This window comes from Natator depressus, chromosome 5 (assembly GCF_965152275.1).
Source record: "Natator depressus isolate rNatDep1 chromosome 5, rNatDep2.hap1, whole genome shotgun sequence".
NCBI lineage: Eukaryota > Metazoa > Chordata > Testudines > Cheloniidae > Natator > Natator depressus.
The window spans coordinates 42,437,678-42,464,011 of record NC_134238.1 but is presented as its reverse complement, the minus strand read 5'-3'; the positions used below and the strand labels follow the sequence as shown (position 1 = coordinate 42,464,011).

Genomic DNA, 26,334 nt, shown 5'->3' with positions numbered 1-26,334 from the left:
GGGGAAATTAGCATGGGGAAATAGTTTTTAGTTAGTTTCAGAGTAACAGCCGTGTTAGTCTGTATTCGCAAAAAGAAAAGGAGTACTTGTGGCACCTTAGAGACTAACCAATTTATTTGAGCATGAGCATCCGATGAAGTGAGCTGTAGCTCACGAAAGCTCATGCTCAAATAAATTGGTTAGTCTCTAAGGTGCCACAAGTACTCCTTTTCTTTTTAGTTAGTGTAATTACTCATCCACTCCCAGTCTTTATTCAAGCCTAATTTAATGGTGTCCAGTTTGCAGATTAATTCCAGTTCTGCTCTTTCTCATTGGAGTCTGTTTTTGAAGTTTTTTTGTTGTAGCATTGCCACTTTTAGGTCTGTAATCGAGTGACCAAAGAGATTGAAGTGTTCTCCGACTGGTTTTTGAATGTTATAATTCTTGACATCTGATCTGTGTCCATTTATTCTTTTGCGTAGAGACTGTCCGGTTTGGCCAACGCCCCTCTCCCATGTACATTGGCCAAACCAGACAGTTTTGCATCCTAGTTAGCCCTACTCTCCCAGACCTCCAGTGCAGTTAGTGTTGGTAACAACAGACATCAGCTAACAGACAGTATTTAACATGTTTGCCATATGTGAGTTGCAGCCTGAAAGAAAGTGTATACTTTGAAGGATTCTTTCACAGCTAAAGAAACATTTCTTTGATTTCTAAATAGAAATCTCTATATTACCTTTGGAATAAATTACAGCAGCTAAATCTGCTTAGACCAAAAAATGGTTTTACTTAGACTTTTTATTCAGTTACTTTTTAAACCCTTGGAAATAGTGAATTATCAGAAGAAGTCAAAGAAAGGAGACAACATCTCAGTATAAGTGAAAAATTGTGCTTACTATTCACAGAAGAATATATGCTGCACTGGCAATAATGTGTTATGGGTGCATTAAATTAGCGAATGGTTGTTTAAATTAAAAAAACATTTTATCAACTGTACTTGATAAACCTCATGTACTTTGTGGGCCACCCACTATTAAAGAACAAGCAGTTTTATTGGATTCATTTGGCATTGCCAGTCAGCCATCTGAAACTAACTAAACTCACAATGAACTTTCCCACTAGGTATTGGTTCTCAAGAAATGCTCTGGATGGACTCTAAGTGGCTGGTCTGGAAAATGGAGAGGTTAATTCCAGGATTGTGTAAGCATGCCAACTTTTACAAACATTAGTTTCTGATAGATTGGGGAACACTGCTCAATAATTGTCAATACTGAAGGATGGTCTCCTCCTTCGTCTCATAAAACTATGCCTGGATATTAGTGTAATCTACAAATGATAAAAATAACGTAAAGGGCAATGGCTGTAATTCCAAGTTCATTTTCATATTCATCATAAGTATTTTCTTCTGCCTGATAGAGGTCTCCTGCTCCTGCCACTTCATAGACTGTCTCTGGGTCATATTCTGACTCCCGCTGACTGACTGCTTCTTGGTAGTCTGACTCTTCAGCTTTGTAGCTGGATTCCGGTTCATGTACAGTTGAATATATTGTATTAGAATTCTTGTAGGTTGCCTCTGACTCATATGAAACTGTATCCTCATAAACTGGGCTTGAAGGCAGCTTCTCATCAGCTGGCTGTGGGGTGGGAGATGGAGGTAGAGTTTGTTTTTTCTGTTTAGCTTGTTCTTCTAGTTTCCTTCTCGCCTCCTCCTGTTCTCATTTCTCCTGGGCCATTCTTTGCGCTCTCTCGGCTTCTGCTTTCCTGCTGTCTTCCTATTCCTTTTCTTTAGGTAGGGTTTAAAAGTTAGCTCAGATGTTGCTTGTTTTATTATTCACAGTTGCTACTGGATTAGTCTTCTGATAAGTTGATGACAGTTTCTCAATCTACTAGAATTCTTTGAGGGGATCAACAAACATGTGGACAAGGGGGAACCCAGTGAATATAGCATATTTAGATTTTCAGAAAGCCTTTGACAAGGTCCCTCACCAAAGGCTCTTACGCAAAGTAAGCTGCCACCGGATAAGAGGGAAGGTTCTCTCATGGATTTGTAATGGTTAAAAGATAGGAAACAAAAGGTAGGAATAAATGGTCAGTTTTCAGAATGGAGAGAGGTAAATAGTGGTATCCTCCAGGGGTCTGTACTGGGACCAGTCCTATTCAACATATTCATAAATGATCTGGAAAAAGGGGAAAACAGTGAGGTGGCAAAAGTTGCAGATGATACAAAACTACTCAAGATAGTTAAGTCCCAGGCAGACTGTGAAGAGCTATAAAAGGATCTCTCAAAACTGGGTGACTGGGCAACAAAATGGCAGATGAAATTCAATGTTGATAAATGCAAAGTAATGCACTTTGGAAAACATAATCCAAACCTATACATATAAAATGATGGGGTCTAAATTAGCTGTTACCACTCAAGAAAGAGATCTTGGAGTCAGTGTGGATAGTTCTCTGAAAATTATCAATGTGCAGCGGCAGTCAAAAAAGCGAACAGAAAGTTGGGCATCATTAAGAAAGGGATAGATAATCAGACAGAAAATATCATATTGCCTCTATATAAATCCATGGTTCACTTACATCTGGAATACTGCGTGCAGATGTGGTTGCCCCATCTCAAAAAAGATATCTTGGACTTGGAAAAGGTTCAGAAAAGGGCAACAAAAATGATTAGGGGTACGGAATGGCTGCCGTATGAGGAGAGAATAACAACACTGGGACTTTTCAGCTTGAAAAAGAGATGATTAAGCAGTGATATGATAGAGGTCTATAAAATCATGACTGTGTGGAGTAAGTAAATAAGGAAGTGTTATTTACTCCTTCTCATAACACAAGAACTAGCGGCCACCAAATGAAATTAATAGGGAGCAGGTTTTAAACAAACGAAAGGACTTTTTTTTCTACACAACACACAGTAAACCTGTGGAACTCCTTGCCAGAGGATATTGTGAAGGCCAAGACTATAACAGGGTTCAAAAAAGAACTAGATAAATTCACGGAGGATAGGTCCATTAATGGCTATTAGCTAGGATGGGCAGAGATGGTGTCCCTAGCCTCTGTTTGCCAGAAGCTGGGAATGGATCACTTGATGATTACCTGTTCTGTTCATTCCCTCTGGGGCACCTGGCATTGGCCACTGTCGGAAGACAGGATACTGGGCTAGATGGACCTTTGGTCTGACCCAGTATTGCAATTCTTATGTTCTTATGCATGTAACTCAGTGGAATGATAGAGTGTTCAGTTGGTTCCTGACATAGAATCAGAAGTAGGGCTGGCTGGAAAACAACAATTAGTTTTTCAGGTTTTCAAATTCTCCACACAAAAAACAAGATAATGGGACCCACCCTGAAATACTCAATAGCCCAGTTATTGTCATTCATCTAATAGATCCACTCTCTACTCTGAACCTGGGTGTGTGCTCTAAGGCATCCTGCACCTGAGAAACCTTCCAGATGAAATTTTCATTAAAGCCAATATGTTTTTGTGAAATATTTCTGTTCAGATGAGCCCACATTTTTCAATGGAAAGGAGTTTCATTGAAATTTTTTTTCAGCCAGCGCTAATCAGAAAGCTGTAATATAGGCCAAAAATAAAACTCACTGGGTTCCATCTAGAAGAAAACCTGCTGCCTTACTCAGTTTTTATTTTATTTTTTATGGTAGCAGATGGAGTGAAGTTCTTCTTTGCTCCAGTGGACCTTCATATCTGTGGCCCTCCACTAGAAATTTTTTCAACACTACTTAATTGGCCAGAATGCTTACTTACTATTATGTGATGCAGGGCATCCTCCCAGAAAACAAAGGACTGATACAAAGCCCATACTGAAGTCCAAAAAGCTTCCCTCCCCCACTCTGCCCACCCATTTCACTTTTACAGGCTTTGGATCAGGCCCTAAGAGCTTAATATGGTTTACCACCTTTTTAAAAAGAACAGTCCCCTTTTACAATGGGTTAGCAGATCAGAGGCCTGGAAGCTCCCATGGCCAAGCACAATGGATCTTCTTTCTATTTTCTCTGTCTTCCTCCTGTCTCTTTTCTGCTCCCATTCTCCCTTTATTACATGTTCCTGGCCCTTCCTGGTTTTTGCTCCCTCCTTTCCTGACGGCTCCACCTCCATGCATTGGAAATCTAGGTGGAGTTAGGGTACAGGCATCCACTGGTGGCTCTCAGAGGCCAAACCACTTGTGCTAATGTGGCTATGCTGAGTTCTGAGGGAGCAGAGAACATTGTAGAAAGACTTGGGCAGGAGGTTGCTGACTGAGTCTGTATCTGTTAATAAGAGACCAGGAAAAGACAGTGAGCACCTCTGAAGGAGCTGCACCACTACTGTGTATGTGTGGGAGGGACATAGCTAGGCTCATACAGCTTTTCTATCCCCACTGTCCATTTCTTTTGTCCTTTGCCATTCACCCCCTTTCTGTAAACTAATTTGATACCCATTATCAATACCTGTGGGGGAGGGGGCCGACCTCCCCCTCAAAACTCAATCACCAGATTGAGAAATACTGGATTACAGTTTGTGGCATCTTTAAACCCCTGTTCTTTATGTCCCACTGCTATTCAAAATATCTGGAATTTATGTTATGTATGTCACTATTCTTCATCACTTGTTACCAGAATAGAGAAGAGATCATAGTTTACTCACTTGTCTGACACGCAGAGACATTAGATGCTATGCTCTTTCAGCAAGAGAGTATAATCCTGTACTAGAATGGCCATCCTTATACCCTCCCTTCCCCTTTGCTGTCTCCATTGTAGGGGCATGGTTGAGGGAAAAAGATGTTGCCAGAGAGCCCCTACACTCCAGCTATCCATTGGCTTCAAGAATGACTTCTTTGGCCATGGCCAGATGAGTTTAATTTAGAATAGCCCTGAAGCTGTATTAAATTTAACTGGAGAGCTGGCCTGGCCTATGGTCAGCCCCAGGAGCCACCCCACTCTTCTGCTGCTCATAGTGTACCTCTGCCACAGCAAAGGACATAGCCCATAACCTCGTTCTCCTCTGTCTGTGAGGCTTTTTCCTTCTTCATTACATGCATACTTATTTTTCCACCCGAAATGTTCTCATTCACATGTTTGTTGCACAGCACAAGCATTTCAAAAGGAATAATTGTTACTATTCCTGACCTCCAAGAATCTTTTGTCTCCAAGAATCATGATCTTTTGTAGCCATAAATTAATATCAATTAATTCTTGATGCAAGTGCTAGATCAGAGAGGTTAGTCACAGATCTAAGTTTGCTTCATTATAGCTCTGTATAAACACGTACTACCTAGTACAGGGGCTTGTGGTTTGCAGAAAGTACACCACAAATGACAGGAAGCCTCAGATAAATAATCTAGGCTAAGAGAATAAACAGTGGTTCTTCTCAGTTTGCTAATCTTCTGAATATTTCCATTTTTAGAGTGCTTCTGACATGTTTTTAAAAATGTAATCTGAAAATCTTCATATAAATTGTGGCACTCAGTAGCACCATTCCACTATATTTAAGATTGGGTCAGTGTTTCCATAATATATCCAGTTTCTCGAGGAATTGTTATGATTAAAATCATAACATTTTCCTCTGTGCTAAAAGCTAGCAAGACTTCCGAGGAGAGGCTGAGGGAACTGGGGTTATTTAGTCTGTAGAAGAGAAAAGTGAGGGGGGATTTGATAGCAGCCTTCAATTACCTGAAGGGGGGTTCCAAAAAGGATGGAGCTCAGCTGTTCTCAGTGGTGGCAGATGACAGAACAAGAAGCAATGGTCTCAAGTTGCAGCGGGGAAAGTCTAAGTTGGATATTAGGAAAAACTATTTCACTAGGAGGATGGTGAAGCACTGGAATTGGTTACCTAGGGAGGTGGTGGAATCTCCATCCTTAGAGGTTTCTAAGGCCCAACTTGACAAAGCCCTGGCTGGGATGATTTAGTTGGTGTTGGTCCTGCTTTGCGCAGAGGATTGGAGTAGATGACCTCCTGAGGTCTCTTCCAACCCTAGTATTCTATGATTCTAAGACTTCAACCTGATGTAAATATATATTTTTACCTTGATATCTTTAAAAATTAGTTTGGTCTTTTTAGGTTATATGGATGTGACCAAGTGATGGTTTCTTGTGTATAGGACATTGTAAGGTTCCTTGGATCTCAGGGCTAGGGCATCCCCTTCAGCGGCAGCAGGGAATCAGTGCTTGCACCAGGTTGGTTGATCAGGCTTCCTGGTTCAAAGTCAAGCCGCTGGGCAAGTGGTAGCTCAGGCCTCCTGGATGGGGGCAAAGCAAGTAAGCAGTCAAGGGCTCAGACCTTTGGTGTAATGGCTGAGCAACCAAATAGTCTGTGGCTCAGGCCTCCTGACCAAAGGGTTGGTGCTTATCCAGCACTGAGTGCACAGCCAAAGGTAGGGGGACCTGGGTCCACCCTGCTCCACCAAGTCCCAGCCCAAGGCCCTAGAAGTGATGGGTGATCCCACCACAAGGTTGGCAGGGAAGTGTAGGGTCACTGCCTTGTCTCCCAGCAGCACAGCAGAATCAATGTCTCGCTTTTCTGGGCTACTTCCTACTGGCGTCCACTGGGGCCTGGATCCTCATCTCTGTGCCAGAGCAGCTCACTCTCCGCTTCCTCTTGGGATGTCTCCATCTCCCAGGACAGCAGCTGGGCTTCTCTCCAGGATGGCTCAGGGAAATTGTCGCCCGCCACAGCTGATCATGGGCTCCACAGGGGGTTCGGCTCCTTGGAAAAACTTCTGGCTCCTTCCCTGGTTTGCCTCCAACTGAGCTGAAGGACCCTGCTCTGGCAAAGGGGGCAGGGTTGATTTAACCCTTGTGTCCTGGAATGAGGCCAATGCCTCATTGCGGACATAGATTTGCTTCTTTAACTGCCTTTTCTCAATGTGACATTGAAAATCTCTATCAACAATACACTCGGTTTTTCTCTGTAGACCTTCACCAGCCTGCAATGACCTGGATCTTGAGTACAAAGTGATGGCCAAAGTGCTCCTAATATATCCAGTGTCCCAGAGAGAGCAGCTCTAGCCAAACTCAAACTCAAGCATAGAAAACTTATTGTTTGTCCCTCTGTCACATTCTTTATTCCCTTGGAAGCAAACAGTTCTGACAGAATCCTAGCAATTTTATCTGAAAAGTAGGCAGGAACTTCCTCACAACAGGGGGTTCTTGATTCAGCCCTAGAGCAGAGACAGCTTGGATTTCCCAAGCTTCCCACAACCCAGAACAAATCCACTGATCAAGATTTTGCAGATGCTAAGGCAAGGAACCATTTCCTTGCCTCCCTCACAGCCACAGCATACATTTAGAAAAAAACTATATCCCAGTCCAAAAATCAAATTTTCATACCAGCACCGTCGCAATGCGCCCTTATGCTTTTATTGCTGTGGGTTATCTATAAACCATTGTGACCCATAAGGCCAAATTAGTGAAGAGGGCGCTTAGTTGTGACTTTATGCTTGGTGGAGGAGAAAAGATTGTCATAATATTCCAACAAACTACCAGCCAGAAAAACAAATTGAATAAAATTTGCAATTTCCATTTTATCTGTGTGACGCAACACTGTACTTTTTGCAGTCATGTAACTGAGATGAGTGCTCCAGGAAGAGCAATACAGTAAGAGTGTCCTTGACCTAACTTTTAGAGTATATTGTGCTCTTTAGCAGCACTAATAACAATTGATCTTATAAATTCCCTTCATCAGGTTAAAAGCTTTCTCAAGGCTGCCATGAAACCACTTCTTCTTTCGGTAAGAATATGCTGCACAACCTTAAACCTTCTTGTAATTCAAATCTTTGAAAACTAATGTCATTGTAGTTGCTCTGTAGTCCATCCACTGGAAGTTTGTTTTACTTTTTCTGATTGCGGTTATTATGAGCAAATGCACAAATGGTACAATAAATCTGAATGTGGTGGCCAGCATATTAAATATTAGCACACTATTATTGTGGAAATTCAATGCTTTACACTTAGGGCCCTATGCTGTCCTTAGTCAGGGAATTTTCACTTGGGGGCATGCTATCCTGTCCCTTCAATGGGAATTTTGTCCAAATGAAGATTGCAGGATTGAGGCCTTTAGACTTACATATATACTTAATTTTATGGAAATGAGTGGTTTACTGGAACTACTCACATGTGTAAAGTTAAGCATGTGTGTCAATCTCTGTGGGGTCAGGGCCTCATGTAGTAATTACACTACAGGGGTTTCCCACGTGCAATGTACCTGTACACTGCCTCAGAAGGTATGTCTACACAGCAATTAAACACCTCAGGATGGCCCATGTCAGCTGACTTGGGCTCACGAGGCTCAGGCCAAGGGGCTGTTTAATTGTAATTCAGACATTCTTGTTCGGGCTGGAGCCGTGGCTCTGGGACCTTGTGACGAGGGAGGATCCCAGAGCTTGGACTCCAGGCCAAGCCCAAACGGGGGAGGGATAGCTCAGTGGTTTAAGCATTGGCCTGCTAAACCCAGGGTTGTGAGTTCAATCCTTGAGGGGACCAGTTAGGGATCTGGGACAAAAATGGGAGACTGGTCCTGCTTTGAGCAGCGGGTTGGACTAGATGACCTCCTGAGGTCCCTTCCAAACATGATAGTCTATGATTCTATGAAATACTCTAATTAAACAGCCCCTTGGCCTGAACCTCTTGAGCCCAAATCAGCTGACAGGCCAGCTGCAGGTTTTTAACTGCAGTGTAGGCATACCCTGAGTCACAATTCAGTCCCTGCTTCTCTACTGGAAAAATAAGCTACTCTAGCCATTATCCTGGTGGTGGTTACTTCCGCCTCCTGGCCAGTACAACTGTGTTGGCTGAGGCACTGGAGATGGGAACAGAGCCATAACTTGACCACCTGGACAGAAAGGGAAGTAGTGAGTGGCCCAACAGCTGCTTTCCCTAGCCCTCCAATTGTGACTTGTGATGCACGTAGCTTAGGCAGAGTAGTAAAGGAATGCTTGATGCTCTCTTACTAACCCCTATGCTGTTTCTCATTGTTGCTGGAATCTCTTAAATTACCACAGGCATAGGGTTTGTTTGTTTTTTTTAATGCATGGGCATGTGGGCCAGTTCACAATCAAGACCCAAATAAATACTATGCAATTGTCATAGAGATAGTATGTTACTGCTGAGTCTTTGGCAATTATATATTATAAAGCTACAGGTAATCAATTGCCTTTTTTCCTAACCTTCAACTATTTATTTATTTTATGGTTACATCCAAAATGATTTGATGTAATTTATTACAGTGAATCATTGGCAAAATAATGCAACATGGGATTATGGCATTACCAAGTGTATTGTAATGCATGTACAACACAATCAACGTGATTTTGAGGGGGTTTCACCTACACCTAAAAGTTGCATGTGAAAATTTAATTGTAGCATTGCTGATTTCTGAGTACTCAGCCATGTAACCTTAATGTTCTCGCAACAGTTATTTTCCGTGAAATTATGGTATAAATAGGATCAAAGACTATTCAATCACAAAAATAACAAGGAAGTAGGTTTGATATACTAACCCCTATGCTGTTTCTCATTGTTGCTGGAATCTCTTAAATTACCACAGGCATAGGGTTTGTTTGTTTTTTTTAATGATGGTCATGCCGGCCCTTGGGAAAAGAACTAATTAACCTCATGTCAAGAAATCTAGTATTTTATATTGTGTCTGACATTAATAGCTGTGTGGATGCCAGAGGAACTTAGTTTTCAAGTTAATATGTGGTTTTATTGTTGTTGCTCAAGCCATGTCAAGATATATTTGGCCTATCTACACAGCACAATAAAATTTATATTTATATTTATATAAAATTTATTTATAGCCCCTTCCATACATAGTATCATCACATGCTGTATCAAAGAAAAAACACCTTATAGGATACAGAAACCTTTACATAAACACAGAAGGAAAACAACATACAGAGACAAACAAGGGAAAAGTAAAACAAAAGCTGAAACTTATTAGTAATACAATATGTCCCAGTTCAGGGCAACTACACCTATATTCCCCCCTTAGTGGGCCAGCCTGGGCATGTGCTCTAGGCTCCCAGCTCCCCAGCTGTTGCCGCTCTTGGGACAAAATGCACATCTCTGTCTCTCTCCTTTCTGACCGGGGTAGTTCCAGGCTGCATAGTCCCCTGACTACATTGTGTTATCCCAGAAAAATACTGTCTGTCTAAGCAGACCTGCTTCATTTCTCTCCTTAGAGATGGTACACAGTGTAATTGCCACAGTTATAAGTTACCACACAGCGTTTTCTTTTTTTAATTATTTATAATTTTTTCAAACACAACAAATATACCAAAATACCAGATTCATCATAATACACAAAGTAAATAAAGAGGCTTAGGATAAAGGGAGGGGAAGCAACACATCTATCTTCAGGGTCTACATTAATCATAAATCTAAAAAGTCAGCCCAAATTGCTTTGAATTCCCTTTCTGTGGAATGCTAGTCATTCCGTAGCTGTGAGGTTGGCCATATTACTCAGCCAGGCATCAATATCTGGTGGGGATCAACTTTTCCATTTTTGCAGGATTAAATTTTTAGCGACCAAAGCTGAACATTGGAACCATGCCACCTTGTTACCAGACAATCTCCACTTATCAGAGGGAAGGCTCCAATTTAGCAACCAATATCAAATTGGTCCTTTCACCCACCTCGTATCAGAAATTCTTGATACAGGGGCACTCCCAAAACATATGAGCTAATGTAGCACCAAGGAAGTTACATTTCCAACAGCAGTCAGCATTTATGAGGCCCATTAACATTAGCCTATGTGGGACCAGTGTCTTCTGGTGAATGTGATATGGTGTTCACCCTCACAAGGTAGAGCAGGTTAAATTAGATTAATTAACCTGACAGGCTGCATCTGGGGAGGTCCAGGGATTGAAAGCCTGAAGGAACAGAGGGGCTGATAAAAAGCCAGGAAGTTGGCAGCAGAAAGGGGCTTCAAGAGTAGTAGTCTGCAGTCACTTCCTGGAAGAAGGAAGACACGCTTGAGGCTGTAGATTTAGGTATTCTACAGTTACTCCCTGGGAGGAGGGAGTTTGGGCTAGTAAATCCGGAGAGGGAGAAGCCAGAAAATGTAGGAAGGAGTCCAGGGAAAGAACAACAGGATCTGAGGGAATGCAAACCACAGGTGATTGACATAGGTTCCCTGGACTGGGGCCCCGGAGTAGAGGGCAGGCCAGGGTTCCCCTACCAGACACTGGGGGAAGTGGCACAGACTGGGAAATGGAACAGAAGACTGCCTGGGACAGTTGTCCAATAGAACTTTGATACCCCGGAAGGAAAGCGTTGTTAATACTTTGGAGAATTGCTGTTACTGCTGCTAGTGCTACTGTTCTTGGAGCTTCGGTGTTATCTGCAATAGCAGAGAATTCAGCATGCTGATTCATCGGACCACAAAGTTATTCCTAAAGAAAGGCCACAGGCTCGGTTCAGTGTCGAAGGCACTCAGCCAGGTTTATTGTTGACAAAGCAGGATACTAGCACCCCATAGGAACTACAGGTACACTAATACAATTATGCCCACAACAATGGTACAAGTTAAATCAGGACACCAGGCTCCTGTCCCCTAGGCTAGCACAAAGTTGCCCATTCTATGACTTCTCCTTTTATACATTGATACAAACAACTTACATAGTAGACTCCAAATGTTGTTAGTTACCATCCTTATCCTTGTATCTGCTAGTTCAAACAAAACATCCTTATTCATTATCTATCATCCCCTCCTTATCTAATGAGGGGTAGTGTCTGATCTCAAGGTGGAGTGTGCATGGCCATATCTAACATCCACAAAGATGACTGGCTTAACAAAAGGAGATATGACCATTTTCCAAGTTGGGAAAACTAAATCCTCCCAGAGATAAGGGGAGCTATAATTTGTTCAGAGCCAGTTTAAGTATCTTATCTGCTCCCCAAGGGAACATTCTGAAAATATTATTGAATTAATCGAAATAAATTTTAGGAATAGAAAAGGGATATACAAAATTCTTAGGACATACAAAATTCTGGGAAGGATATTCATTTTCAGTATATTAATTTTACCTCAAAAACTGAAGGTTAATGAACTCCATCTCCCCAAATAGTTAGCCACTTGGGCAATTTTTTAAAAAACACCATAATAGAGGCTCAAATTAACTGTATACCCCATATAAAAATAGTAAGAGGATCAAAACAAATGCCACCGTGGCTAAACAAGAGTAAAACAGGCAGTTAGAGGCAAAAAGGCATCCTTTAAGAATTAAAAGTCAAATCCTACGGAGGAAAATAGAAAGGAGCATAAACTCTGGCAAGTTAAGTGTAAAAGTATAATTAGTCAGGCTAAAAAAGAATTTGAAGACTAACTAGCAAAAAACACAAAATTGAACAACAATTTTTTTTTAAATGCATCAGAAGCAGGAAGCCTGCCAAACAATCAGTGGGGTCACTGGACTATCAAGATGCTAATGGAGCAATCAGAGAAGACAAGGTCATTGCAGAGAAGCTAAATGAATTATTTGCATTGGTCTTCACTACAAAGGAATGAGGGAGATACCCACACCTGAGCCATTCTTTTTAGGTGACAAATGTGAGGAACTGTCCCAGATTTAGGTGTCGATGGAGGAGGTTTTTGAACAAATCAATAAATTAAACAGTAATAAGTCACCAGGACCAGATGGTATACACCCAAGAGTTCTGAAGGAACTCAAATATGCAATTACAGAACAACTAACTGTGGTATGTAACCTATCACTTAAATCATTCTCTGTACCAGATGACTGGAGGATAACTAATATAATACTAATTTTTTTAAATGCTCCAGAGGGGATCCTAGCAATTACAGGCTGGTAAGCCTAACTTCAGTACCAGGAAAATTGGTTGAAACTATAGTAAAAAAAAACAATTATCAGACATATAGATGAACACAGTTTGCTGGGGAAGAGTCAATGTGGCTTTTGTAAAGGGAAATCATGCCTCACCAATCTCTTAGAATTCGTTGAGTGAGTCAACAAACATGTGGACAAGGGTGATCCAGTGGATATAGTGTACTTGGACTTTTAGAAAGCCTTTGACAACATCCTTCACCAAAGGCTTTTAAGCAAAGTAGGGAGTTATGGGATAAGAAGGAAGGTCCACTCACAAATCAGCAGCTAGTTAAAAGATAGGAAACAAAGGGCAGGAATAAATATTCAATTTTCAGAATGGAGAGGGATAAATAGTAGGTCCCCCAAGCATCTGTACTGGGACCAGTGCTGTTCAACATATTCATATATAGTATCATAGCCCATGTCATTTATATTCAAAAATTTATGCAAACATTTGAGATCATCCTGGTTTGGCCAGTAGAGATTGGCAAACATGATTATAGAATTGCCAGTTTCAGCCTTGAGGACACTAAATATGCCTCACTGTGAGACCTTGTGCTCAGAATATTAACATTCAACCTTTTATGTATTAGTATAGCAACACCCCCTTGCCTTAGAATTAGGGCTGTCAAGCAATTAAAAAAATTTATCGTGATTAATTGCACAATTAAAAAGTTAATTGTGATTAATTGCACTGTTAAACAATAATAGAATACCATTTATTTAAATATTTTGGATGTTTTCTACATTTTCAATATAGTGGTTTCAATTACAACACAGAATACAAAGTGTACAGTGCTCACTTTATATTTATTTTTTATGAGAAGTATTTGCATTATAAAAAAACAAAAGAAATAGTATTTTTCAATTCACCTAATACAAGTACTGTCATGCAATCTCTTTATCGTGAAAGTTGAATTTACAAATGTAGAATTATGTACAAAAAACCCTGCATTCAAAAATAAAACCATGTAAAATTTTAGAGCCTGCAAGCCCACTCAGTCCTACTTCTTGTTCAGCCAATCACTCAGACAAACAAGTTTATTTACATTTGCAGGAGATAATACTGCCCACTTCTTGTTTACTATGTCACCTGAAAGTGACAACAGGTGTTTGCGTGGCACTGTTGTAGCCAGCATCACAAGGTATTTATGTGCCAGATACGCTAAAGGTTTATATGTCTCTTCATGCTTCAACCACCATTCCAGAGGACGTACATCCATGCTGAGGACGGGTTCTGGTCAATAACCATCTAAAGCAGTGTGGACTGACACATATTCATTTTTATTATCTGAGTCAGCTGCCACCAGCAGAAGGTTGATTTTCTTTTTTGGTGGTTCGGTTCTGTAGTTTCCACATCGGAGTGTTGCTCTGTTAAGACTTCTGAAAGCATGCTCCACAGCTCGTCCTACTCAGATTTTGGAAGGCACTTCAGATTCTTAAACCTTGGGTCAGTGCTATAGCTATCTTTAGAAATCTCACATTGGTACCTTCTTTGTGTTTTGTGAAATCTGCAGTGAACGTATTCTTAAAATGAACAACATGTGCTGGAAGAAGAAAAGGAGTACTTGTGGCACCTTAGATGCAATGCATCCGATGAAGTGAGCTGTAGCTCATGAAAGCTTATGCTTAAATAAATTGGTTAGTCTCTAAGGTGCCACAAGTACTCCTTTTCTTTTTGTGAATACAGACTAACACGGCTGCTACTCTGAAACATGTGCTGGGTAATCATCCGACACTGCTATAACATGAAATATATGACAGAATGCTGGTAAAACAGAGCAGGGGACATACAATTCTCCCCCAAGGAGTTCAGTCACACCTTTAATTAACACATTTTTTTTTAACGAGTGTCATCAGCATGGAAGCATGTCCTCTGCAATGGTGGCCAAAGCATGAAGAGGCATACGAATATTTAGCATATCTGGCACATGAGTACCTTGCAATGCTGACCACAAAAGTGCCATACAAATGCCTGTTCTCACTTTCTGGTGACATTGTAAATAAGAAGAGGGCAGCATTATTGCCCGTAAATGTAAACAAACGTGTTTGTCTTAGCGATTGACTGAACAAGAAGTAGGACTGAGTGGACCTGTAGGCTCTGAAGTTTTATATTGTTTTGGCTTAGAGTGCAGTTACGTAACAAAAAAATCTACATTTGTAAGTTTCACTTTCACGACAAAGAGATTTCACTACAGTACTTGTATGAGGAATTGAAAAATACTATTTCTTTTGTTTATCATTTTTACAGTGCAAATATTTGTAATAAAAAATAATATACCCTTTGATTTCAATTACAACACAGAATACAATATATATATGAAAATGTAGAAAAACATCCAAAATATTTAATAAATTTCAATTGGTATTCTATATTTTAATAGTGCGATTAAAACTGTGCTTAATCACGATTAATTTTTTTTTGAGTTAATCAGATGAGTTAACTGCGATTAATAGATAGCCCTACTTACAATTAAAGCAACTAGAAACTGAGAGGCCGACACAATCTCTATTCCGTTTACAAGCACCAGGTTCTGTCAGATGTGTCTCCTGGAGCATGGCAATGTTAACATTCTCTATCTGAAGCATTTTGTCACCATAAAGGATGCATACATTACTGCCAATGGGAGTTACATGGGCATAGGGAAAGCGGAACAAACTCTTTTAGAACAACTGTTATTAACTTATTGTAAAATAGGCAACTGCCCTGCACAAAGGTACCAAATTAACAACATTCAATAACTAATCAAATGATGTGATGCATACGGAAATGTATGTCATGGATATAGGCAGGAGGCCACAATGTCTTAGACAAATTATTGATTGCTTAGCAGATAAAATCACTAAAGACCCCTGATGGTCCATAATCAAATCAGAATCTTTGGTTCGTGTGTCATAATTTCCAACATAGTGATGGACACAAGAGACTGAGTACCCTTGAAGACCAATACGGTACACAGTGCCACAATTCTGACTAAGGAAGTCCTTTTCAACCTCAGTATATTTTCTTATAATCCAGCATATTAATCAGGTGTTAAACTATCACTACCAACTATCATTACATTGCCTAATGTACTTAACTGCTAAACTAGCTACAGCAGTCTCCTTATCCTTATAGCTCTAAAATTAAAAAAAAGAGTGGGAACTGCTGGATGCTGGTTGCGTCAGAAACCCAGAAGGCTATGAGTTCCTTCCTGATTAAAAGTGTATAACACTATTAGAGGCCAATCCTATTATTTTATATTTAATAAAGGAACCTTGCAAGCAAGGTACCCATCTAATTGAGATGTGCATTGGCTGAACTTAGTTGTTGAAAAACAGCTTTCAAAAGGTGGTAAAAAACCCCAGAAAAAACAGTTGAAGGCCCGTTCCTACACAGCCTTACTCACATGAGCAGCTGAGTTTTGAAGGACTATCATCATGAATAAATGTTTGCAAACTTGAGCTCTTAGCTGGAACTAAGGAAACACCACCTATCATTAAATCAGTGTAACATCTAATTGCTCTAATGCTGGCTGCTTAGTTACACTGAAAACTATGTGAAAGAAACATACTTTTCTGCAGAAAACTTAGGGGGATGAAATTGATCTGAACCTTCACCTGAAATATAAAGCAAATGTGAGTCTTTTTTTTTTTTTTGAAGTTTAGAAAAAGTTCCAGTTAACTTTATTTATCAACAGGTTACTGAGGCAAAACCAATTTGTCTGCAGTTGTTTTTACTGCACAAAGCAGCCTGATAGCTCTTCTTTTGAGCCTAAGGGACAGTGCTTGGAACACCACTTATTTTTATCCAGTTCTGTGATTGTCTTGCATCCAGGACCCCTGATGGCAGTGATTTAACACTGTCACAGGCTGGCTGACCCTTTCTGGCAAGCTGGGCTCAGCCTTGGCCATGACTTAGGCTAGGTCTACACTCAAAAGTGAGGTTGGCCCAACTATCTGGCTCAGTGCGGGGTGTGAAAAATCCATTCCCTGAGCAACATAGTTAAGCCAACCTAACCCCTGAGGTAGACAGCGCTAGGTCAATGGAAGAATTCTTCCATTGCCGTAGCTACTGCCTCTCTCAGTGGAGGATTAACTACAGCAATGGGAAAATCCCTGCCATTGATGTAGTGAGTGTCTAAGCTGCAGTGCATTTCAAGTATAGACAAGCCCTTACCAGCTATCCCTCAGCCTGACTGATGGGCTGGCAACCTAAGGCCTAATTAGTGACCCTAGCTGGGGGTAATGGGGCTTAATGAGAAAGACTGACCCAACTATGGTGGTGAAGCAGAGAGAGCTCTACTTAAGCAGAGTTGGGAACTCAGTGCAGGAGGAAGAAAGAATGTGGAGAGAGGAACTAGGGGATTTCCCCTCTGGGAAGAGCCTGAGGATGTCAGACTGTCATCCACGGGAAGCAGGGTAGGCTCCTGTGAGGGGAGACCTAGAGTTAGAGCCTGAAACAGGAAAAAGAGACCCAGAGGGAGCAGAGCAGGCTCCTGTGCGGGAGTCGTGAGATAGGGCCTACAAGGAGCAAGGAGAGCCTTAGAGGAGGAAGTCCCTGGTGAAGGGAAGCAGTGGGAGGAACCCTGCTGGGGAAGAAGTGCGTCAAGAGAATCTCTGCTGGGACCAAGAGAAAGGACCTGGAAGAAGAGGATTCAGTTAAGCCTAGGGAGGGGCAGAAGAACTATAAGTATGGACAAAGTTTGCGAACTTGAAGTTGGACCTTCACTTCCCCAGAAAGGGCATAAACTGTTATGTGACTTTGTTGGAGGGCTGAGCCACAGAAGACCCAGAGAGGGAGTTGGGAGAAGATGTTGACTAGACCTGGCCATTGCAGGGCCAAGGAAGTGGCCACCAGGGGATGCAAGAGACAAAGTCCCCTGCAATACTGTGTCCAAGCATGAGGGGTTGCCCTGGAGCTGAGGTGGTGTACTGACAAGGATCTTTCAGCACACCAACACTATTATAGCTGAGTAGCAGAGGTTGCTTCCTGTTTGAAAGATGGCACCTTAGAGACTAACCAATTTATTTGAGCATAAGCTTTCGTGAGTTACAGCTCACTTCATCGGATGCACAGCATGCATCCGATGAAGTAAGCTGTAACTCACGAAAGCTTATGCTTAAATAAATTGGTTAGTCTCTAAGGTGCCACAAGTACTCCTTTTCTTTTTGCGAATACAGACTAACACGGCTGTTACTCTGAAACCTGTTTGAAAGATGACTCTTCTAAGCACATGACTATTCTTAAAATCCACATACTGACTCCAATTGTCTTTAAATTTGCTTTACCCCATGGGAGCTTGGGGTAGGATTAACAGACCACATTTGGGGTCATTTGAGCAAGTGGTACCTGAGCAAGTACCATTTTGTCTGCAGCAAGTGGTACCATTTGAGCAAGCCCCCCCCATAAAACATATGTTTTCAAAATTACTTGGGATTTGTTTTTTTTTCTTATCCCCACTCCTGGGGCAACTCTCATTGAATCTTCCCCAAACTGATATCAGTCCTCAGGATTTATATCAGCGAATGCATGGCTCTCACTGCCCTTTTGCGTAGGCAATACTGAAAAACCTATTGAGAGTAAAGCTTGCTGCTCAAACATGGGCTGGTCCACACTGACAAAGCAAAGAGAGTGAAATGTGCATATGTAGCAAGACAAGAATTCTGTTGCACGCCAGAGGGTTGGCAGGCAGTCTGTTGTCACAGTAACCAGGACATTGAACCTGAGCAGCATTCAAGCACTATGAGTTCATGCCCTACCCTTGGCAGCCTTCAGCAAATGTGAGTTTGTGCACATTCCCTGATCTGTGTGTGTTCTGCAGTAGGATCCTTTTGGAAGCTTTGCCTTGAGACCAGAATTCCTGGGTTTAGTGTGAAATTTTGAAGTGCTCTAAAATCCACACCGAGACTTTTACTTTAGAAGTATTGTCAAGAACATTAGCATTCACTAAATAAAGAGACGATGAAAGATTCTAGTAAGCAGCAATGGTAATGTAATCACGACTCACGCTCTTCACACATTCCCTCAAGAATGGAACTTAATGTATTCACAAGAAAGCAAATCACTGAGTCATTTGGTCATGGGGTTCCTGTAGGCCATACGTACAGGACTCTATCCTGGGAAGCAGTGACTCTAAAAAAAATTTGGGGATCATGGTGGCTAATCAGCTGAACATGAGCTCCCGGTGCAATGCTATAGACAAAAGGGTTAATGCGATCCTGGGGTGCCTAACAAGGATATCTCAACTAGAAGTAGAAGTTATTTTACCTCTGTATTTGCCACAGGTGTGACTGCTGCTGGAATACCTGGAGTAGCCAGTCCTGGTGTTCACAATTCAAGAAGGATGTTGATTCATTGGAGAGGATTCAAAGAAGAGCCATAAGAATGATTAAAGGATTAGAAAACTTCCCTTATAGTGATAGACTCCAGAAGCTCAATCTATTTAGCTGAAAAAAGTGAAGTTTAAGGGGCAACTTGGTTACAGTCTAGAAGTACCTACATGGGGAACTAATACTTGACAATGGGCTCTTCAGTCTACCAGAGAAAGGAAAAACATGGTTCAGTGGCTGGAAGTTGCAACTAGACAAATGCAGACTGGAGATAAGGTGAAAATTTTTAACAGTCAGGATAATTAACCTTTGAAACAATTTACCCAGGGAGATGCTGGATTCTCCATCACTGGCAACTTTTAAATCAAGATTGGATTTTTTTCAAAAATATATGCTCTAGGAATTCTTTTGGGGAAGTTCTACGGCCTGTGTTACACAGGATGATCACAATGGCCTTGGAATCTATGAATACACAGCCCCTCTAACATCCGCAGCTCATAATATTTTCAGATTTTCATCATTCTTTTGGTACAGAGCTAGGGAAAATGGGGGATGAGAGCAGTGAGGGGCATTGTCAAGAGAAGGGATGAGTTCTGAAAGTGTGAGAGGATTGGGAGGGTACGGGGGGGGGCTGCCCCTTTGCCAACTTTCTCCTTTTAGGGCTGTGCTCAGGCACAGCTCCTGGGGGGCCAACACCCCCTCTGCACACCAACCCTTACAAGTGCAAGGGATTAGCCAGACACTGTTTTTTTGAAAACCCAGTTTGAGAGAGAAAGCTTTGACCATGAACTGCATTTCCAAAAATATACTTTTTCCACTACTCCTTGATTAATAAGGGATCATCCTCAAAGATACCTTTGATCCCTGGGAGCTTGGAAGCACTAAAAGGTGCTGCTCCACTAGGTCACTCCTTCCCTGCACTGCTCCTTGAATGAGGGAAGGAACCCAGAGCTTTCCACCTTCCCCTTGCTGCCTCCAATGGGGAAGGGACATCAGGATTAGCTCTTCCCACCCCCACCCCTGGTGCTGCTGCTGCTGCTGCTTCTAGGATAAAAGGGGCAGTCAGAGCAGTGCAGGAGAGTGTGGGGAAGAAAAGAGGGGGTCAGAGCTGTGCAATGAGAATATAGGGAGGGGCTTCAGCTCCCCCAATACTCCCCCCCATCCATACCCCTGCATTTCTGCCCCCTTCAAAACATGCCCCCACTGACTCCATGTTAGTTCTTGCACTGTTCCTGCAGCCTCAGCTCAATTCCTCAACTGTAGGCAGTATTGGACAGGCCTTCTGTGGCTGGTTTAATCATTGCCAAGGAGCTGGAGCAGCAGAGGGGGAGAGCTGGGCTGCAGTACATGGAGGTGCTGAGAAATTATTTTAAAAAACCAAGGAAATTAACTGCCCTAAGTCTTTATTAATGCAGAATTAAGATTACCTGGTGCTACCTCATGCCCTTTTGGAACATCTAGTTCAGCTACACTCAATCCTGTGAAAACCAGCGAATGAAGAGGTTAGCTGCGCACCCTAACTCTGCCCTCTTTGGGTGATGCCCCAACACACCCATAACACACATCCTAGCACTCTGTTCTTACAGATGCTACAGAACACTTTGGGAACAGAGCACCTGGGTGCTGCAGGACACAGTCTCACACCTTCTCCTTGCTAAGGCCAAATTTGGAATTAGGTCAGGTGTAGCAAACAGGAGCTGCCTTCTCTCAAACACTGAGCCTACTCCATATGAACCACCCCAGACTTATAAAATGTTACCACCCCTTCACCTTTGTTCTGAAGATTTCTTCTGAATCGCTTCTTTCTCTTTCCCCTCACTAAGGCTCAGAGATGACGGTCATATATTCCGCCATACTGCTGACAATCCCCAGGGCAGGACCTGGGCACCTCTCCTCATTTCACAACGGAAGTTCTCCAATCTGCTCCAACTAATCCTTCCACCATTGAATATAGTTACACCTCACATAGCAAATGTAGCAGCAGTGCACGTAGATAAATGCTGGAATTCAAATCCACGGAACACAACACAGTCAATGGCACATTCTGAGTCATCCCTCATGTCTGCTTATTATGGCTCCCCTTTCCCTGAACCATTCCCAGCACCTATTGCCAGCTCCAGGGGGCAAAGTTAAGGTCACATGTTAAGACATAGAAATGTAGAGATGAAAGGGATCTTAAGCGAGCATCTTGTCCTTCCCCCTGTGCTGAGGTAAGACCACATACATCAAGACCATCCCTGACAGGTGTTTGCTTACCTGCTCTTTAAAAACCTCCAATGACAGGGATTCCATAACTTCCCTTGGTAACCTACCCAGTACTTATCTATCGTTATAGATAGTTAGAAAGTTTTTTCCTGCTATCTAACCTACACCACCCTTGCTGCAGATTAAGCCCTTTATTCTTGTCCTACCTTCAGTGGACAGGAGAACAATGAATCACTGTCCTTTTTCAACTGCCCTTAACATATCTGGAGACAGTTACCAGGTCTCCCCTCAGTTGTCGTTTATCCAGCGTAAACATGCCAGTTTTAGTCTTTTCTCATAGGTCTGGGGAATAAATGACATGTTTTGATAAAGTCAACATGAAATAGTTTGTAAGATTTCATTTAGTGAAAAATTCCAAGATCTCTCTATATCTGGTCCCACTTCAGGCCAGGATGAAATTTCAGAAACTCAGAATTTTAAATGGGATGGGAATTCTATTTTTTGATCAGCTCTACTTTTATGGCAGCACTGGGTACTTAGTAGCCCCTCTAGTGGGTGGGGAGGTTGTGGCTACTTTCCATTGCTGCAAACTCCCCACCTGGAGAACTTTCCAATGCTTAGGGGCTCTGCCTGCTATATACCAGGAATAAATCTGGCCCATATACTCAAAATATATAATCAGTTATAGGGAGAGATGCACAGAGCCTTAATATTGAAAGAGTCCTAAGATAATTCAGTGGCAAATGAGACATGAGTTTGCTCTATGATGGAGGAGCAAAAAAGTCAATATGGCTTCAGGCTGCATATGCATAGATGTAGCCAGATGCTCCTAGAAAACAACCCATGCCTCTGAGGAAGGTGAAAACCGCTCCAGGTCACTGCTAATCTGATTTGGGGTGGGGGGATTCCTTTCCAACCCCACATATGGCCATCAGTTAGACCCTGAGTATGTGAGCAAGAACCAGTCAGCTAAGCATATGAGAGAGAAAATTCTCAGTACCACTTCAGAGGACTGGCCCAACTTGTCCAGGGTCCCATCTCCAGATGTGGCCATCCATGATACTTCACACAAACACAGTACAATGCAGAAAAAAATTTCCTTTTAGACCCCTACAGGTGAGTGGATGAAACCCTGCAGGGTCTCCCCACCCCTGCCACCAGGTTGCTGAGCCCTGTCCCCCACCATCTCCATAAGCAACACCGGCATACAATTGCACTCATAAATTTGTCAAGATGTCTCTTAAAACTAATTAAGTTGTTTGCCCCCACTCCTCCAACTGGGAGGCTGTTCCAGAGCCTCACTCCTCTGATAGTTAGAAACCTCTTTCTAGTTACCAGACTGAATTTGTACATAGTCATTTTATATCCATTTGTTCTTGTGCCAACGTTGCCCTTCAACTTAAATAGCTCTTCACCCTCCCCGATGTTTGTTCCCCTGATATATTTACAGAGACCAATCATAGCCTTCATTTTGCTAGGCTAAACAAGCCACAGTCTTCCAGTCTCCTAAGATAGGCTCTCCATTTCCCTGATCATCCTTGGAGCTCTCCTCTGCATTTGTTCCAGTTTGAATTCATATTTCATGAACATGGGTGACCAGAATTGTGCATAGCATTCCAAATAACTTACCAGTGCCTGTACAGTGGCATCAACACTTCTCTAACTCTACTGGAAATACCTCGCCTGATACATCCTAGGGTCACAATTTCCTTTTTGCAGCCACATCTCATTGGTGGCTCATCATCATCAACCTCTGATTGACCCACACATCCAGGTCTCTCTTTCTTCCTCTGTCACTTTCAATTAATGAGCCCCCAGTTTATAGGAGAAATTCTTATTTTCAGACCTTACATGCATAATCTTGTACTCTTAAATTTCATCCCATTTCTGTTACTCCAGATTTCTAGGTCATCAGATGTTCCTGTGAAATATTCCGATCCTCCTCTGTGTTGACAATGCTTCCCACCTTTGCAGCATCAGCAAATTTAATTAGTTATATTGGCACAAGAAGTAGGAGGGTGCTAATAAAAATATTAAATAAAATCTGTACAGTAGGGAACAGTCCTGCAATTGTAAAAAGCTGGACTAGTTGGCTTGATAGATCTTTTCCATTTGTAACATTTTTAATTAATGCAACACCTAACATTTACAGCATTCTTTAAAGAAGGAGGAACATTGGACTGACTTGACTTCGCACCGCTGATATTAAAAATGGGAAGTGAGTTTACATCTTCTCAGTGCAGCCTCTAATAAAGTAAACCTCATGGATAAATGAGAGCAAAACCAGAACATAGCCCTTTGAATTAGAGATACTGGACAAATTCAAAAAGGGAGAGCAGTTCAAAAAAAATAGGGATGCTGACTCGGTGAAAGGAAAGCAGAAAAGCTGAGTGTATGAGCCTACCAAAGAATAACAAATCACAGTGTATTCGGGCAGCAGGCAGAACATTTCATTCCGCTTTTTAATATTCTGATCAGTCAGGCAGGCATAAAAATGACCTTTCTTGCATGCATATTTTCATCAACCTGTTTCAAACTAATGCTTATTTTATTTGACTGGAACTCTATTGCCCTTTGGTGTAGCTGATAGCAGATGTTTTCTATTTAAGGATTGTGCTCTTGAGAGTTAAGGTCAGGGCATCACACAGCAGATGTCTAGGTGTACATGTGTAATCTTGTGTGTCCATAGTATTGTTATATGTTTCATGGCTTTAAGTAAAGGATACAGGAGAGTAGAATGGTGGGTTTCAGTTGTGTTCTGTTTTAATTATGTGAGTGGCTGTTATGAAGGATATGATAAAATATTTTATCTCATCTAGGATGACCTCGTGGTCCTGAAAACTGGAATTGGGCCAGTTTTCAAGGTTTGTTTGTCCAGGTGCCTCTGTTGGCTTTCCAAAAAGTAGTGTTTTGTCTCACTTTTGGTAAATGTTGTAGACTAGCAAAGTGAAAGAGCCATCTGCCATCACAGTTGTAAACAGACAGCAGCCTGACTGACAGCATGGGCACTACAAGAACACAGATTTGATAATAGAGGGCTCTTCAGGCCAGCAGACAAACGTATAATAAGAGCCAATGGCTGGAAGTTGAAGCTAAACAAATTCAGAGTAAAAATAAGAAGTGATTTTTAACAGTGAGAGTAATTAACCAGTGGGACAACTTACCAAAGGTGGTGGTGGATTTGCCATCCCTGGAAGTTTTAAAATCAAGATAGGATGTCTTTTTTAAAAATATGCTGTAGTTCAAACTGGTATTAATTCGGGAAGTCCTATGGCCTGTGTTATGCAGGAGGACAGACTAAATGATCACAGTGGTCCCTTCTGGCCTTGGAGTCTGTGAATGTATCTGCAGAAAGGTTGCTTGATAAAGAGCAGGGAGGAGTATGAATCCTTTCCTCCACACCCATTGAAACCATCCCCTAGGCACCTTCCCCACCATCCCATCACTGGTGCCTATAATATAAACTGGTCTGCCAATACTGTGACAGGGAGAAAAATGTCACTATTCATCTGTTGCTCTTTATTCTGGCCAGCAGGTGAAGCTGGACTGGAGGCTTTTGTGTCATCAAGGGAAGGAAAGAAAAATCAAGGATCAGACTCAGCCTGATCTGTCACTTGTTCTTGGTCCTAATCTTACCCATGCAACTGAAAGGGAGAGAGAATTTTTTTTAATTACAAAATCTGCTTAATGTAAGTGAAAAAGCCAGGCTTTTGCTTCCTGTCTGCCTCCAAGCATAATTTTAACATAGTGAACTTCCTACCTCCCCAGCCCACCCTTTTTGGCAGAAGATATGCACATTGCTTGGGAAATTGGAGTCCATTGCTGGAATTGCAGTGGAGGGAGAGAGAGAGAAATGCAAATAGCACAAAGGGGGAGCAGTTTTAAAAAACAGTGAGAATGAATCTGTCAAAGAAGGAAGAGAAAATAAACCTCCTAAAATTTGTCTGTAATCCAGCCCAAGAAAGAAGCCTCATGATAAATGGGTGTAGTTAAACCACTACTTCCATTTTTCTTGTAATGACCACTACCATTACTTACCCTAACGTCCTGCAAAACCCAGGTGACAGCGGTAACAAAAGGCCTGGACTGGCAAAAGGCTGAAGTGAAAGAGGAGCTGCTGTGACCTTCTGATGAGGGAGTGAAACATGACCACTGTGGGACAGCTGCTAATCCTAATCCATTTAACAGTCAGGATTTTGACTTTGAGATTTCCTAGTCTGCCCCAGACAGAGGAAAGTGAAAGAGAATTAAAGACGTTTTTTCAATCACTTCAGTGTGCATTTGAATGGACCAGCTTGTTTTGCTGGCACTGAGACATTTCAAAAGTAATGTTCTGAGGCCGCTCCTGGAATGGATGCAATGTTACAGGGTAACAGGAGAGTTGCTTTCAAGTTCTCTTCCATTTATTGTACATAGGGTTGCATGGTAAGGTCATTTCAGTTTATTCATAATATTTAAGAATTTTCCCCTTGTGGCCTGCAGCAACCTAAAATGAGTTGTCATAGCTTTCATGCGTCTCAGCCTCTGCAGCCTACGCTACATTATGGCTAGCCTTGCACAGGTGCCCATAAGCCCTTTACTCCTGGATGCCTACATACGATTGCAACTGCCTCTTGGTTCTTGCATTCCTAGGCTGCAAGGACAGATCATGGCCAACACTGGGCACTCTAAAAAACCAGGTCTGCTCTTGGCAGGAAAGCTGGGCCAACACAGACGGGAATGTGTGCTCCGGTGAATGCTCTTGGAGACATTCTGAGTCAATCCAGAAGACCTTGGACTGCTGCTGCTGACTCTTCCTCTTGCAAAAAGAGTTGCCACGGTGTATAGAAATATTCTATTTGGTAATCTACTGCCACCGTTTCCCATTTGTTAAAGGTTTTTTTTCTCAAACATTTCTGAGTGAGCTTGGTGTATATAAAAGGTACCCGATTGCCAGTCCTGGATACAAAAATCCTTTCTCCACAGAGACAGCACAATATGGGCTAGTTTCTTCATACCATCTCTCAATTATGGGGAAG

General features: G+C 41.9%; 1 long non-coding RNA gene and 1 pseudogene across 1 annotated transcript in view; both read right to left on the bottom strand.

The window, feature by feature from the left end:
- The window catches only part of LOC141988130 (uncharacterized), an 84,045-nt gene that overhangs the window by 39,959 nt on the left and 17,752 nt on the right, over positions 1 to 26,334 (bottom strand). The gene's annotated exons all lie outside the window — the stretch shown is intronic.
- LOC141987888 (src substrate protein p85 pseudogene) lies at positions 1,296 to 24,504 on the bottom strand (annotated as a pseudogene).